The sequence below is a fragment of the Physeter macrocephalus genome, chromosome 20 (genome assembly GCF_002837175.3).
Source record: "Physeter macrocephalus isolate SW-GA chromosome 20, ASM283717v5, whole genome shotgun sequence".
Lineage (NCBI taxonomy): Eukaryota > Metazoa > Chordata > Mammalia > Artiodactyla > Physeteridae > Physeter > Physeter macrocephalus.
In genome coordinates, this window is record NC_041233.1 from 15,540,037 (window position 1) to 15,556,365 (window position 16,329).

General features: G+C 40.5%; 1 long non-coding RNA gene across 2 annotated transcripts in view; it reads right to left on the bottom strand.

The window, feature by feature from the left end:
* Positions 1–16,329, bottom strand: part of LOC114484477 (uncharacterized) — a 142,662-nt gene that overhangs the window by 69,705 nt on the left and 56,628 nt on the right. Inside the window, exons 4-5 of one of the 2 annotated variants that reach the window (XR_003677413.1) lie at positions 14,795–14,901; positions 7,259–7,335 (exon numbers count right to left, since the gene is read on the bottom strand). This is a non-coding gene — a long non-coding RNA (uncharacterized lncRNA). Of the gene's footprint in view, positions 1–6,821; positions 7,336–14,794; positions 14,902–16,329 lie in introns of those variants that run through there. The other variant, XR_003677412.1, reaches the window with a different exon arrangement.

Here is a 16,329-nt window from a genome sequence, read left to right on the forward strand (position 1 = left end):
CATGAGCCTATCACTAATCAACAACATCATTCTTATTCGTTGAGACTGGATGCTACCTCACACTCCTTATCAACACGACACTTCACGCAACCACTACCAATTAATCAGTGAGCTGACAGATGGTTGCCACTCTGGCTTCTGATTTATCGTAACAGTTTAGTTCTTCAAGATCAGACACATCCTTAGGTATCCTTTGACAATCTCTTATCTGGGACAGTTTTCAGCCACATTATGAATGAAGCAGGAAAGGAAATATACTTATTAAGTTTTGACCTGAACACTTTACGTAGACTGTGTTGTCATGTTTCAGTAGAGTTCATCTTTGATGACAATGTTAATCACACCCAGGCACACTCAGGCATCCAGTGCTTTCTAGTCACCTAACTTCCCACTGTGCTGTCCCTAAGGGGTCTGCCATTGCTGAGTGATTGTGTATGCCTCACACCTTTGCTTACCTCCTTCCCAACCAGGACTCCCATTTCTCCATTCTCCCTGCATGTGATACTAGCTGGTAATAGGTTAAACCATATACATTTAATCCTGATGTCATCTGGCTGATATGTAATGCCCCCTTTCCCACAAAATGATGCCTTAACCCAGCAAAATGGACCACTCTGTAATACCTTTAAGGTTATCATACTAATAATGGGGATTTCTGGAAATGTGACAGAACTTCTGCGCAGAAAGGTATTTCAGGGTGTGAGGGACATCTGGGAAAGAAGGGGTTTTAGCACTTCTACGAGCATGACACTGGAAAGGCAAGAGTCCAGGAGGGTTCCCCATCTAACATTTCATGCCATAGAAAGCCAGTCCAAAATAAAGGAAGGGAGCCCTGCTAAGAACCACTTTTAACAATCTTTGGGGCAGAAGAAAATTAATACACTATCCTGATTCTTCCAAAACTCTTCTACTAATTCTGCACTCAACTTCTAGGTATTACTTGGAATCAATTTCATCCACACCAAACTACAGGATAAAGAAGCTCAGAAGGGAAATTTCTTAACTGTGTATAGTACTCTGACCACATCCTGTCGAGAAAGGAGGGGCTGAGCTGTGGGTCACTGCCCAAGGCATCTAAATGCACAGGCCTTCTTGGTTGTTTATTTTATTTGGGGCCTATGCACTTGGACTTTTGAGAAAATTCTGTCACCATTATCAAGATAATCTTTCTTACACTTTGGGGAGTTTAACCCTACCCACACAGATAGAATGACTCACCCTGGAGGGGTCTGAGTTCGTGTCTGGTAAGGCAGTGAGATTAAACAACTGCTTTAAAGAGCAGTGTCCTAAATTATCCCTGTAGCAATTGTCCCTACAAAGAAAGGCCCAGAGAGAGCATCCAGATATTATTTCACAGATACCTGAGACAAAGTCCCAGCAGAAAATAATGGCACACTCAAATTGCATAATATGAAGAGAGTTTATGATAAAGAGACTCTTTTCAGAGAAGTGGTCTGGGTATGGGGAAACAAGAAATAGAGTAGCACTAGGGGCTAGCAATGGCTGTACTCCCCTTACTGTCCCTAGGCCTGAAGAGGCAATGGGAAGGAGCCATTTCCAAGGAGAGAGAGAATTGTGAAGAGAGGGTCCCTAACAGGAGGGCAGGGGCTATGACTCACAGTATGGGGACCCAGATAGTCCACACTGTCCCCACAGGAAGGGAGTCAGGGGAATAGATACTCCAATTTCACTCTTATCTGATTGCCAGATCTCCTGCTGGTGCCTCCAACTGGCCAATTCCAACAGGAAGCCCAGGGCAAGGAAGCAGTCCACAGGTCAGCCTCCCAGGGCACAGAGCTAGGAGGAGAAGGGTGACCATTGGATCTAGAAGGGGTAATCAGAAGACATGCAGCAGATATGGTACATGTGTAACTCAAATTCAAGAAACTCAAATCCAAGAAAAGTAAGACATCTCTTTAAGCCTTCTCTAGCTCTAAAATTCTTTAGCTCTAAATATATTTATCATTTTATTACATAACTTGGTATTTTTCTTTCCAGATTACCCAAGTACTCCTTTAAAAGAATGTATCCAAATCCAGGGTGGAAAATGGGCTTTATCTCACATGTCACATGTTATCTCACATACCTCACATGTCAGTGTGGGTCATACCTGCCTTCACTGTCTAGTTGAGGATTGGAAGGTCCCACTGGGCTCAGCAAGAAGAAGTGCTGTGTTGATGAGTAACGCCTGCCATGAACTCCAGAAGGGCAAGGTGCAGAGAACTCCTCATATTAATATGAACCAAAGCAAAAGGAGAAATTGAGATAATTATCCAGATACTCTGGTTTAAAATAAATTTATCCAAAATATTCCCTTTAAGTGTATGTTTATGTGTTTGTGTATAAATTCAATCTCTCTGCTTTCTCCAGTACAGAAGACACTTTTTATGAGTATTGCATACACTATATCATGTCAATTTCTAGAAGCATGAACAGTTGAAACATTTGACTTTATCCTATCTTTATGGCTTTTGTGTTCACATGTTCAAACAGCACTGATGATCTTACAAAATGACTTGTTCCTTTTATGTTTACTCTCTAGATTTACACAGTCCAATGTGGTAGCCATGAGCCATGTATAGTCACTTAAATTTAATTAGAATTAAAAAAGTTCAGCTCCTCAGCCACACTAGCCACATTTCAAGTACTCAGTAGGCACATATTGGACAGCACAAATATAGGCTGGTTCCGTCACTGCAGAAAGTTCTATTGGAAGATGCTGCTCTAGATCCCAAGGCTAATTGTTGGACACAATGAAAATGATGTGTCTGTGAGTATCACTTAGGCATTTCAATAATCCCATTACACCAGGCAACCAGCTAAATGCTTTATAAACATTACCTCATTTAATTGTTTTTTTTGTTTGTCTTTTGTGGTGAGACCACTTCAGATCTGCTCTCAGGAAATTTCAAGTATACAATATGGTATTATTAACTATAGTCACCATTCTGTACATTAGATTTACATTAGATCCTCAGAACTTCATCTTATAACTGAAAGTTCACACCCTTTGACCTAACATCTCCCTACTTCCCACTCTAATAGCCCCTGGCAGCCACCATTCTGCTCTCTGTTTCTATGAGATTGGCTTCTTTTTTTTTTTAGATTCCACTTATAAGTGATACCATACAATATTTGTCTTTATCTGGCTTATTTAACTTAACAGAATGCTCTCCAAATTCATCCGCATTGTCTCAAATGGCAGCTTTCCTTCTTTTTTATGGCTGAGTAATATTCCATTGTGTGTGTGTGTGTGTGTGTGTGTATATATATATATATATATATATATATATATATATATACCACATCTTCCTTATCCATTCATCAGTCGATGGACACATAGGTTGTAGCCATATCTTGGCTACTGTGAATAATGATGCAATGATCATGGAAGCACATTCCTTCAAGATCATTATTTCACGTCCTTCAGATATATATACTCAAGAGTGGGATTTCTGGATCATATAGTAGTTGTATTTTTAATTTCTTGAGGAACCTCCATACTGTTTTTCATAGTGGCTATACCAATTGACATTCTGACCAACAGTGCACAAGGTTTCCCTTTTCTCCACGTCCTCACCAACATTTGCTATCTCTTGTCTTTTTGATAATAGTCATACTAACAAGTATGAGGTGATATCTCATCGGGGGTTTTGATTTTTGCATTTCCCTAATGATTAGTGATGTTAAGCACCTTTTCATGTACGTATCCGTCATTTGTATGTCTTCTCTGGAAAAAAGTCTATTCAGGTCCTTTACCCAATATCTCACTTAATCTTCACAACCATCCTGTGAGGGAGGAATTCTCACTCTCACATTACAGACAAGGCCAAGAGAGGTAAAGTAACTTATCCCATAACCACAGGTAGTAATTAAAAGAGCTCAGATTCAAAACTAGATCTTCCTGACATCAGAGCTCATGCTCTTTACCATTATACCTGCACCTGCAAAAGAAATAGCAATTCTATTGAATAATTCACTTGGTTTTTTGTTTAACACCTGACACTCCCTAGAGATATTAACTAAGTTAATATACAATTTGTTTTCAAAACCAGCTTACTTCCTTACATAATATATTATCATCTGTTGTTCATAATATATGGTAAAGAAAAATATGAGATGTCCTTGAATTAACTTTTTCTCCACTTTTCGTACTGTGAATATGAATTAATAAGTAAATAAATGATTGTCTTAATACTTGTTCCATCAGTATCAGTCAGGGTCCCATCAAGAAACAAATGCCATATTCAAACTGATTAACTGAGGAAAGTTTAACAAAGTGATGACTATTTATCAAGGTGCGGATCGCGTTTAGGAAAGCAGACAAGGGAAAGTACCTACCCCAGGGCAAGCAAGAGAGGGAAGCCATCACTACCTGAAGCCTGTGGTGGGAGCAGCAAGGAGGGAAGCACTTTCTGGGGCCAGAGGAGGCAGCATATGGAGAAGGCGGCTGAGGAAGCTGTGGCCTCTGTAGAGGGACACAACGAACTTAGAGCGACTGAGCAGAGAGAGCCACCTCACTCACCAACTATCCTCCATGGTGAGGGCAAGGTTGTCCACTGAGACAGTCTATACAGTGCAGCTTTCTGGGCTACCCAGAAAGATGGACAAGAGTGGAGAAAGGGCACATACAGAAGATACTGTACATATTATCTGTTAGTGTTGTTTAGAAAAAGACTAAGAACTGTGATGTGTGAGGCTAATGTCAACGGGAATAAGTTGACTAACAACAGACTTCCTTATCTCCTAGAGAGTCACTTATGGACAATTAGATCCTTAAGGTAGAAGAAATGCCCAACCTCAGGCCCAGGAAGCCCATGGGTCTCTTCCCATCACCAGTTCAAGTACAGTAACTGAATACTGTACGTCACTACGGGATTTCTTTCACGCCACGGCAAAGGACAGGGTAACTATATCATGGGGCTAATCTGAAGCAAACAGGGACTTACCAAGAACATTTGCCTGACTGTAAAGGCTGTTACATTAGTGACTCAAGAATTGGCAATAAGAGTCACAGTACTGAGAATGAGGACCATGGGTGGTCTTAATTCTAGGGCCATCTCTGTGAGCTGCCCACTTTAGCTTTGGGGACTAATCTATAACTCACTATTTTATTAAGTGCCTACTAAGTCACAGATACCAGCAACCAGTCACCCAGTTCATCTCATTATTCCTGGGCATACCATTCCCTTTTCTTTAGTTATGACTTGGTACATGCTGCTCCCTCTCTCTGATACCCGCTCCTGGACCTGGTCCGGTAAGCTCCTACCCTTACTTCAAAACCCACCTTGGAGATCACATCCACTGGGAAACCTTTCCAATTTCTACCCTGAAGGTTGAGGGGCTCCTTCCCTGGGATCCCTACAGCTCTTGGCTCATCCTGCTATTACAGTGGGTATCAGAATCTTTTTACATGTCTGTCTCCTCAGCTTGGTGGAAGCCAGTGTTTAGCTTGGGAAAGGTTGGTTTTAATTAAATTTTAGTATATAAGTATCTTTCAAAGGCACTGTGTTAGGCATTGTCGGACTAGGTGTGGGAGTAATGGCAATATGGGAGGAAAGAAGTAGATAAATAAAGAGTAAATAGGGGACTTCCCTGGTGGTCCAGTGGTAAAGAATCCATCTTCCAATGCAGGGGACACAGGTTTGATCCCTGGTCAGGGAACTAAGATCCCACATGCCACAGGGCAACTAAGCCCACGCGCCACAACTACTGAGCTCACGCGCCTCAACTAGAGAGCCTGTGTGCCACAAACTACAGAGCCCACGCACCCTGGAGCCCACGTGCCACAACTAGAGAAGAGAAAACCCACACGCCACAACTAGAGAGAAACCCCCGCACTGCCATGAAAGATCCCGCATGCCTCAATGAAGATCCCGCGTGCCGCAACTAAGACCCGACACAGCCAAAAATAATATTAAAAAAAAAAAGAGTAAATAAAGTCCCTGACCCCTGCCCTCAAAAGAAAGATAAAATACAGGCTGTCCAGATAAATTTGAATTTCAGATAAGCAACAGAATTTTTAATATAACTTTCAAAATATATCTCATGCAAAATGGAACATCATACACTAAAAAAGTATTTGTTTATCTAAAATTCAAATTTACGTGGGTATTCTGTATTTAATTTGTTAAATTTGAAAACCCTGTGTTCAAAGGACTCATCCTCTAGTTGACGATATAAGATGTGACTACATGGGCCATTAGTGCTATCAGGCAGAGCATACTAAGAACACAAGAGTGGTGTGGTTTAGGGAGTGCTAGGAGAGACCCTGGTGACACAGGCCTGGATCAAGCCCTCCCTTTTTTTCACTACAAAGAGTTCCTGCCAATAAACTTGGCTTCTCTCTGGCTACCCCAGCTTACAGAAGCATGGTGTGATTGAAAGCACCCTGGATTTGAAATAGAAGATCTGGACTTAAGTCACAGGCAAAACACTGACCAGCTGTGTGACTTTCAGGAAGTCACTAAACTTCTCTGAGTACCATTTTCCTTTCCCGTAACTGATAAACTCAGAACCAACTTTAAAAAAAAAAAGGAGGGGGGAGTCCTTATGTACTTGGGGATATCTCATATGGGACATACTCTGAGAAAAATTAGAGTTTTCCTGTAGAAGATTCATCCATTGCCCCACCTTTCTTTGCCTCCCATGACTGACAGACACTGGCCTCTAGGCATGAGCCAAAAATTAATACTTATTCCATGCCTCATCCCTCAGAATCTTCTATATCAGAGGTCAGCAAGCTTTTTCTGTAAAGGGCCCTACAATAAATATTTTAGGCCTGGCAGGCCATCTAATTTACAAATTATCGACTATTTTAGGCTTTTCAAGTTTCTGTTGTATCCACTCAACTCTTCTATTGTAGCGTGAAAGCAGCCAAGGATGATATGTAAACAAACGGGCGTGGCTGTGTTCCAACACAACTGTATTATGGACACAAAAGTAGAATTTCATATACTTTTCATGTGTTGTGAAATATTATTCTGCTTCTCCTGATTTTAAAAAAATCTTATAAAATGCAAATAACCATTTTTAGCTCCCAGGTCAGGCCGCAAGAAAGCAGACAGTGGGCCAGATTTGACCCTGGGGTTGGGTGGAACAGGGTTCCACAGGGTTGCCCAGAACAGGGTTGCCCAGCCCTGTTCTATGTAACTGAATTGTTAACCCATGATAAACATTTCACCCTGGAGGGATGGTCCATCTTCTACCATTTGTGCCCTAGAACAGAGCTGGGAAAAGAGCTGGTCTGAGTTCTTACCCAGTCCTAGCCTCTGCTGTAAACTTGCAGTGTGAATCCGGAGAAATTATGTCACTACTTCCTGTCTCATCCTTCATCTGTTTAAAAAAAAAACAAAACAAAACAGGGTGAGGGGGCATTATATTTAGCAAGCTGCTAAATAAAGCGGTTGGGAAATACAAATGAGGTAAGTAAGGACAGACACTTAGCAGGGACGGTCCAAGTGTTGAGTAATTTTGAAAATATATGGCAAGAGAAATAGAGAAATCAAATTGCTTTCCTTGTAAATTTTCCACCACGATGTTTTTACTTCATGGAAAGCAGAGTAAGGTGTGAGGTCATTTTTCCTTCACACACAATTCACTTTCATGGAGTTTGTAAAAAAGGAGAAGTTTCTCTCAACAGAGAAGTTTTCGATGCCTGACTGAGCCAGAAGGGAGCATTTTCTCACAAAGGCCATTTCTGTCCCTCCCTTGCTGCTCCCCTCTCTTCCCACACTTCTCCCCACCACCATCTCAGCTACTCTGGGCATATCCCACTTTTCCTAGTTATAGAGAGACCCCATCTTGAGTCTTTTCTTCTGCAGGACTGTGGTGCTAATAAATACCAGGTATATCGTGAAGCCAGGAACCCAACACAAACACAGTGCTTAGAAATCATTGTTGTTTTGATGAGATGATATCAAAAAGATAGAAAAAAATGTTTTTAATTCTTAAATTTTTTCAATTTTTTTAAATTCTTAATTTAAAAATTCTTAAATTTTTTTAAAAATTCTTAAAAAAATTTTTTAAATTCTTTAAGTTTTAACTCTTAAAACTTAGAGTACAGGGCTTCCCTGGTGGCACAGTGTTTGAGAGTCCGCCTGCCAATGCAGGGGACATGGGTTCGTGCCCCGGTCCGGGAGGATGCCATGGCCGCTGAGCCTGCGCATCAGTTTTCGATGCCTGACTGAGCCAGAAGGGAGCATTTTCTCACAAAGGCCATTTCTGTCCCTCCCTTGCTGCTCCCCTCTCTTCCCACACTTCTCCCCACCACCATCTCAGCTACTCTGGGCATATCCCACTTTTCCTAGTTATAGAGAGACCCCATCTTGAGTCTTTTCTTCTGCAGGACTGTGGTGCTAATAAATACCAGGTATATCGTGAAGCCAGGAACCCAACACAAACACAGTGCTTAGAAATCATTGTTGTTTTGATGAGATGATATCAAAAAGATAGAAAAAAATGTTTTTAATTCTTAAATTTTTTCAATTTTTTTAAATTCTTAATTTAAAAATTCTTAAATTTTTTTAAAAATTCTTAAAAAAATTTTTTAAATTCTTTAAGTTTTAACTCTTAAAACTTAGAGTACAGGGCTTCCCTGGTGGCACAGTGTTTGAGAGTCCGCCTGCCAATGCAGGGGACATGGGTTCGTGCCCCGGTCCGGGAGGATGCCATGGCCGCTGAGCCTGCGCATCCGGAGCCTGTGCTCCACAACAGGAGAGGCCACAACAGTGAGAGACCCACGTACCACAAAAAAAAAAAACCAAAAAACTTAAGAGTACAAAGTGCCAGGTAAACAATGATACAGAAAACCCAAGTATAGAGAAGGTGCTTGTTTCAGTAACCTGGGAATCTTTTGCTGGTGAGACATGGCAATCAACTTTAAATGACAATCCTAGGCAGTTTAGGAAAAAGGGCCCTTCAGGTGACATGAGGGGAAAAGATCAGGTTTTTATAGAAGTAGAAAGCAACCACCAGAATGGAATAATTAGAGATAATTGTAGTCAAGTATAAGGGTGCCAGAATCCTGGTGTCTACCCAGCAAGTATAGTCGAACCTCTCTTTTAATCACTTCAAACACGCCATTTTCATTTCTTAGCTGGTGAATCTTTCACAGACAATCTCAGTGTATCTATAGAGCATTTTGGTTCAACCAAGGTCAAAGAACGTAGGAGGTGCATCTGCCATAGAGCTTCCCATTCCCTCTCAGATGCTTAAGTAAGTGGCTTAAGAGAAGCAGTGTGGAGCACAAAATGGATCACCAGGATTCAAGACCTGGTCTTGCCCCTTTTAAGCCAAGTCAGTGTCAGCATTTGAACTTCTTTGAGCCTCAGTTCCTTTATGCGTAGAATGGGGATCATGCTCTGTTTTACCTAACACACAGCTCTGTTGTGAAGCTCAAACAGCATGACACATAAAAAGGGCTTTGCAAATTATAAAAACAGAAGTGCTTTCTATGATTATTATTGTTATTGAAGAAGGAATAGTTTGGATCAACTGCTAAGCTATTGAACAGCTGCTTCAGTTAGTTGAACAGATGGTTTTAAGGGTTAATAAGTACGTGTCTTGGTCATCGCTTAGGCCTAATGAGTCAGCGCCCAAGAGCACGAGGCCCAGATCATGGGCTGCATGGGACCAGCTCATCTGACCTGAATAGCAGGCGCTTCCAAGCTAAAGAAATCTGGAATTGAATTCCATATCTACCCCTTAATTCACTAGGGAAGTCCCTTATCCTATCCAAGCCTCACTTTCCCCAACCCTAAAATTGGGACATTAATACTATCTGGAAGGGTTGTTGTGAGACTCAGAGATAACATAAATAATCTCTGGCACGTAGTATGTTTTTCATAAATAGGAACAAGTACTGTAAAGGGAAGAGGCAATAGCTTTAACCCTTACCAGCTATTTTATAAATGTATGTGGAGTTTGCATATGTGAACAATCTGCTCAATTCTATTCCTATTTCTTGAAAAAAAATCCAAAGGCATGGCCCACTGATGATGGTATTTGTACCTAAAAATGACAGCACATTATAAACTGACTTCTTTCAGTTATGGTTCTTATTGTAATATAGTCTGTGAGATACACCAAAGAAAAACTTGATAATTTGATCTAAACTTGCCATAAGGCTGCCCCATGATCAAAACTGCCCATCCTCCCCATGCCCCAACACTGCCCCTTGTCTACCATAGTGAATCCTTTCCAAACTTCTGCCTCACTTTGCCCATATATGCAACCCAACACCCTAGCCAAACTGGACATCTCACTATTCCCCAAAGTAACCCTCTGCCTGGAAAGCCTAACACTGTACTAAATCAGTTATCCCAGAAACAATGAGACACTGAGATTTGTGTGCAAGAGGCATTCTGGGGAGTTCTCAGGAAGACCTATGAGGAAGCAAGGGGTGCGGGACTGGGCAAAGGGAGACGTTAACCCACGGTGAGGTTCCACAACTGAGGTCTTTAAATGACCCCACGTGAAGCTCTAGAGCTGCCATGGCCCTTCAGGGATGTCATAATTGTGTCCAGGGGCTGGTGCCCTACCCCACATTGACCAGGCATTGCAGGTGCGATTCCCTCAGGGAGGGGGCATAACCTTTGGCAAAGGGCAGTTCTCAGAGAGGGAGGCTGAGATCTGTCAGCCACCAACCTTCCCTGCAGCTGGGCAATGTGTGTGTCCTGCTGAAGGAGCTTCTGCGCAGCACCCCACCACACCCACTACTCCAATTTCCAAACTACTGTCCGGTCCTCAAGGCCCCTATTCACCACTGCCTCACCATGAAGTCCCTCTGACCCTGTATTCTCTCCTTTCACACCTGAGATACAGCCACCAGACCTACAAGACACTTCCAGGTGCCTCTGCCGTTACCACTGAGTTCAGAGGTCACAAAGCTCAAAACATATACTTGGTATTACTTCTCAAAATTCCAGCGAATGTAGAGAATGAGAAAGCTATACCCCTTAAACACATGCAGTGATGTGTGTTCTTCTTATAGTTAAAATTTCCAAGACCTCAGCACATTTAAGCATACTTAATTCTTCCTAGTCTGTCTGGTTCCTCATTTTGTTTATAGGAAAAACTATTTCATTGGTAATGATACACTTCTATTCTTACACCATATCCACTGGGGTTTTCGTTTCCTTTATTTGCTGAATAATTTTTCTCTATAAATATTCTCTTGAAAATATAGCAAGAAGTACTATATACTGAAAGGAAAAAGTAAGACTAGATGAGCAGGGTCAAATTAATAAGAAATCCTCCAAATTACACAAAAGTATCAGCCATGAAGAAAATATAATTGTAAAGAGAATTCAGTATTCACTGTAAGTATACCTATCCAGCTCCCTTTAGAAGTGAAGAAATGAAGATTAGTGTCATATTAATGCCATTATTTCACAAATCGAAATGATTTGTTGGATTAAAAACATGAAAATGGTTGCTTTGCAGTAAGTAGGTTATGTGAATGAATAAAATTGAGTAAAATGAATGAATGAAGCTAAATCCTTCTACCAAATGGAAGAGATGTATGTGTGAAAGATGTAAGTATATTTATGTTTATATGCATTTTTATACATAATAAAATATATAAAATAAAATATGTGCTTATATTATTTTGTATTATTTATATATACATATGTGTATGTGTACATATATGCATTAAGGGAATACACACATACACATGCTTCCCTAAAAAATTATGTATATAGCTCTTGTCTTTTGGGTAATTACACCACTTCACTCTGACAGCCCACTGCACAGTGAAGGGCTGAAGCATCTCCAGCTCTAAGCCAACAGTACGGCTGTCTGCATATGATCCCTCCAATGCTTCCAAACCTACAGCACCCTATACAGCATCACTGTTAGACCCAGGCAAGTGACCCACCCCCATAACACTGGGCTGCCACAATGGTGTTGGCCTACTGATTTTTGTATGATTTGCCCACATTGGACATAGGATCATTCGGGTTGTGGAGTAACTGTCCACTTTTGGGCTTGAGCCTGGCATTTGTGGGTCTGCCAGTGTCCCCACTGCAGTGCTGCCTCCAGTCTAGAGAACCCCAGGTTTGGGGAGGGGGCAGTAGGCATCCTTTACCCTGTGTGAGCCACCCTTCCATCCTCACTGCTGGCGCAAAGGTGACTAACCCACTCCCACATGCTCCTTGCCACATGTCAGCAAGTCCTCAGGAGTGGCCTCACTCATCTTCTCCAAGGTTTTTGGAGACTGCTACTCCACAAATGGAGTAAAATGGCCACAGACCCTTGCAATAGATCATATTGCATTGTATTTTCCAAGGTTGGCCATTTCGTGGGAATGGGACCACTCTTCTCACTGGGCCCAGAGGACCCTCTCCTATCATCAATACTGAAAGAGATCACTAGGAATGCAGTAATAGCATCCTAAAGTAATCAAGAGAAGACACGGATGAAAAATCTGTTATTCTACATTTATACTATAAAATTACAAATGGTAAATTTAATATGACCCAAAAAATGAATTATTGTTCCCATTTTTCTGTATACTCTGGGTAAAGCTTACATTTGTGGTCATCAGCGAAAAAAGCATAGTAATGATCCTTTAGAGTCATTGGAGGCCGATACTTATAGGCAGCACGATGGAGGATGAAGTGCCATGAGTAATGATATGACCAGCACTAAATAAATGGTTATTAGAGACCTACCCACATTGCTTCAATACAAACAGACTCCAAAGAGCTATGGCTTTGTGAAGAATAACATACTTCTCACCTTTTTCCCACTGCAGGAGATATGAAGTTAGACAGGAATGGTGTATTTGACAAAAAAGAAAACAGAGAGGTGGTTCCTAAACCTTAACAGGAAGACGTGGTGCCTAGACACCATGAAGAATCTTCACATGCACTGAGTGGACAACAAACAAATATGTAAGTACCACTTCTTTACATATTATTCTAAATCTTCATTGATAAATAACTATGCCTCAAATGGGCCCATTAATTTTATGTTTTTTAGTCAAATTGTTTAAACAGACAGGGCCCTGCAAAAAAATATTTTCCCATGTACAGCCTCAAGATGACCCTAATCCCATACGAATTTTTAAAAAATCACCCTGAAACCTAGAGATACTGAATGAACAATAACTTTCCCAAGCCCTTTTTTTAGTGCAGCAAATTCTCTAAACACTCCAGATTGTGATGAATATCATTATTAGAGTCAGCTGATGATATTCTGTATCAAAACAATAAAATGTCTTCCAATGGAATTTTTGAAAAATATATTGACTCTTAAAATCAAATGTTGAGACCAATGAGACCATTTCCCTTGCACCATATGTCAGTCATATTCCCCCATGCTCTCCATTCTTACCTATTTTTGTTATCCACTACTTAAAGCAAAAATTCTATAATTATTTTAAATCTCAAATATAGGTAATTCATATTTAAAGACAACCGAGAATAGCACTGACCCAAAATGCTCATTACATCTGACTCGGCTGCCTCATTTCTTCTTTTGTCCCTCCCACCTTCAAGTAATCTAAACAGACCAATGAAAATGTTTCCTCATTTTCAAAACTTCCTGAAAAAAGGCTCCATCACTCTGTCCAGTCACTCATTCCAAAGTCTATCAATGTTCACACTGCTTCCATATGAGGCACTCATCCTTGATCTGATGAACATATCTCTGGATTGATTGTTCAGGTCTCAGAAGCCCTAACCAGAGACATGCAATGACTGCATCCTAGTCTATATAGGCAAATAAAACATTTTTTAAGGAGTATCTTTTCCAAAAGATCATCCCTTAAATTCCTCTGAATTTATCTGCTACTTTCAAGCATAGACTCAAAATACATAAAGTACTTCTTAATACTCTTAAAAATTCATTCCTAGACATGCTGATAAATACCTTCCCCAGAAGATTATTTAAGCCCTTTTGATTAACTCTGTGGTAAGCTATGAACATCAGTCCATGTCCTTTCTATTATTTTTGTTTTGGTTTTTATTCTTCTTCCACTTGCTGTTTTTCCTATTTGAAACTGAGGTCTCCCAATTTTAACCCATGTGAAAGAAACATATTATTCAGCCTCTTATCTGCTGTGGTGTTTGCTTGACAGATTTTCTCAATCTCTACAATGCAGGAAGGTTAAATTCCACTATGCCAGCTTGTAAGTCCAAGTCCACTGTGGTAATATCACCACTGAGTCTTTCTCCCTAAGTGCCAGTCCTTAAAATTACAGAAGGACAGTTTCCCCTCAGAACTCCCCAAGATAATGCCTGATGGCTTTAGAGACTTTGGGGCACAGTCAACATCTAGATATGAGAAGTGAAAGCCAGAATGCAGTGATTCACATTTGCAGCAGTTATGAAGTTTACATGGTAAAAAAATCAAGCTCTTTTTTGTTCACTGTAAATGAATTCACTGACAACAATCAATTAAATCAATTCACTGACAACAGAAAACTTATGCCTAACAATCAAGGTAAATGCAGTCACTGGTTTATTCTAGAGTCCCAGAGAGGGAATCATCAGTCATTTCAGGATGCTCCCTTCCCTTTTTTTTTTTTCCTTATCCCTAAGGGGTGATCCAAATTGGGGGAGGGGATTTTTTAAACTTCCCACCATCAGGCTGAGGTCACCAGTAGGTGTGATACTCAAAATGTTTAACAAGTAATAGGATACAGGCACCAACCAGTCAAAACAGATACCAACTGTCACAACTGATAGGGCCTTGCTAGTGAGTACCAGGTGATGTCAACCCCGGCCATGAGCATCCATCCACACTGACTTCTAATGGAGCTTATTCTTTGATCCTTGGAACCTACCACTATGGCATCCACAGTTGAAACACCTGCATCCTGTTCTGTTTTCAGGTTGATGGGTCCTCGAAGGTCACACAGAGGACTCCAGAGACTTTTGGATCATTTGACATCTAAATACAAGAAAGAAAAATTAGACTGTAATGATTCAAATTTGTAGCAATTATTAATTTTACACATTAAATAATAGTAAATGCGAAAGACCGTTCTTACAAACTACCTCAGGGGGATGAAAAATTTTTTTACTATCTGGCATTTCCTGGGGTTGCAGGCATTTTGGCATGCTGCTTTAGACTTTCTCTGCCTAGACCTTCCTGCTGCCTTTTATCATACTTTGCTGCTGTAGCACCATGATGGAGTGGGAGACAACCTACAAGAATTGCTTTCTTTCTCTTGAGCTTCATTAGGAAGCAAGCTACATGGCCCCAAATTCATCCCACCCTAACCTATCCTAGCCTATCCTTAGGTTCTCCAAAGTCTCAGTAGGAGAAGAACAGGGCACTAAACACTTGCTGCAGCTCCTCACCAGCCTCTAACCTCTATTCTCCTCCTGGATGACTCCTGCTCAAACCTGCTCTCCCTTGAGCAGGAAAACACTCATGAGCCATTCCTTTCCACTCTGTGGTTTGGCATAAACTCTATGCATTGAAACTTCCAGACTCTTAAGCTTTTGAATCTCAGGTTCTTGTAGTAAAAGTCTCAGCTTTCAAGAATATTGTCACTGAGGACTTTAAAAAGTAAGCTCAGAAACTCAACTGACTTTTAGGGATCAGCTATGTTAGCCTTCTCCTAAAGTAATTAATTCCACTGATACAGTGGGTAGAGGGCTGCAAAGAAGGAAATAGTGAAAAAGAACACACACACACACACACACACACACACACACAAATTCCTCATTATCTCCAAACTGTATCCTTTGCACACATCTTGGGAGAAGTTCTTTCAATAACCAAGATAGAGACCTAGAGGCCTATAAAATAATTTACACTGGAAAAACCAATTAATACTTTTTGGCTTGTTGGAATTAAGATATACATATTGATACCTAATCAATAATTTGTGATAAAGATATTTAAAATACAAAATATCTTCATTAAGAAAATTCTACTCCATTTAATATACTACTTGTTCAGGGACCTCAACTCAAGGAAAATTCAAGACAGTACATCTATCCTCTACCGTTTTTTTTTCCCCCAAGAAAATATTTCAAGAGACCACACTCCACATTTGTATCACCCTGTTCTAAAACCCTTCCTTCTGTAGAAGGAAGGAGGTGGCTTTAAGGACAGTTAAGATTTTTCACACTGAATTTTAGGAGCTGATGGCATAAGTCAACACCTAGGGATGCTGACAATTTGCTTCTTTGTTTTTGTTTTTTTTTTTTTATTTTAAAAAATAGGTTTATTGAGGTATAATTTTTTTTTTAACATCTGTATTGGAGTATAACTTTTTTACAATAGTGTTGTAGGTTTCTCCTTTACAAAAAGTGAATCAGTTATACATATACATATGTTCCCATATCTCTTCCCTCTTGCGTCTCC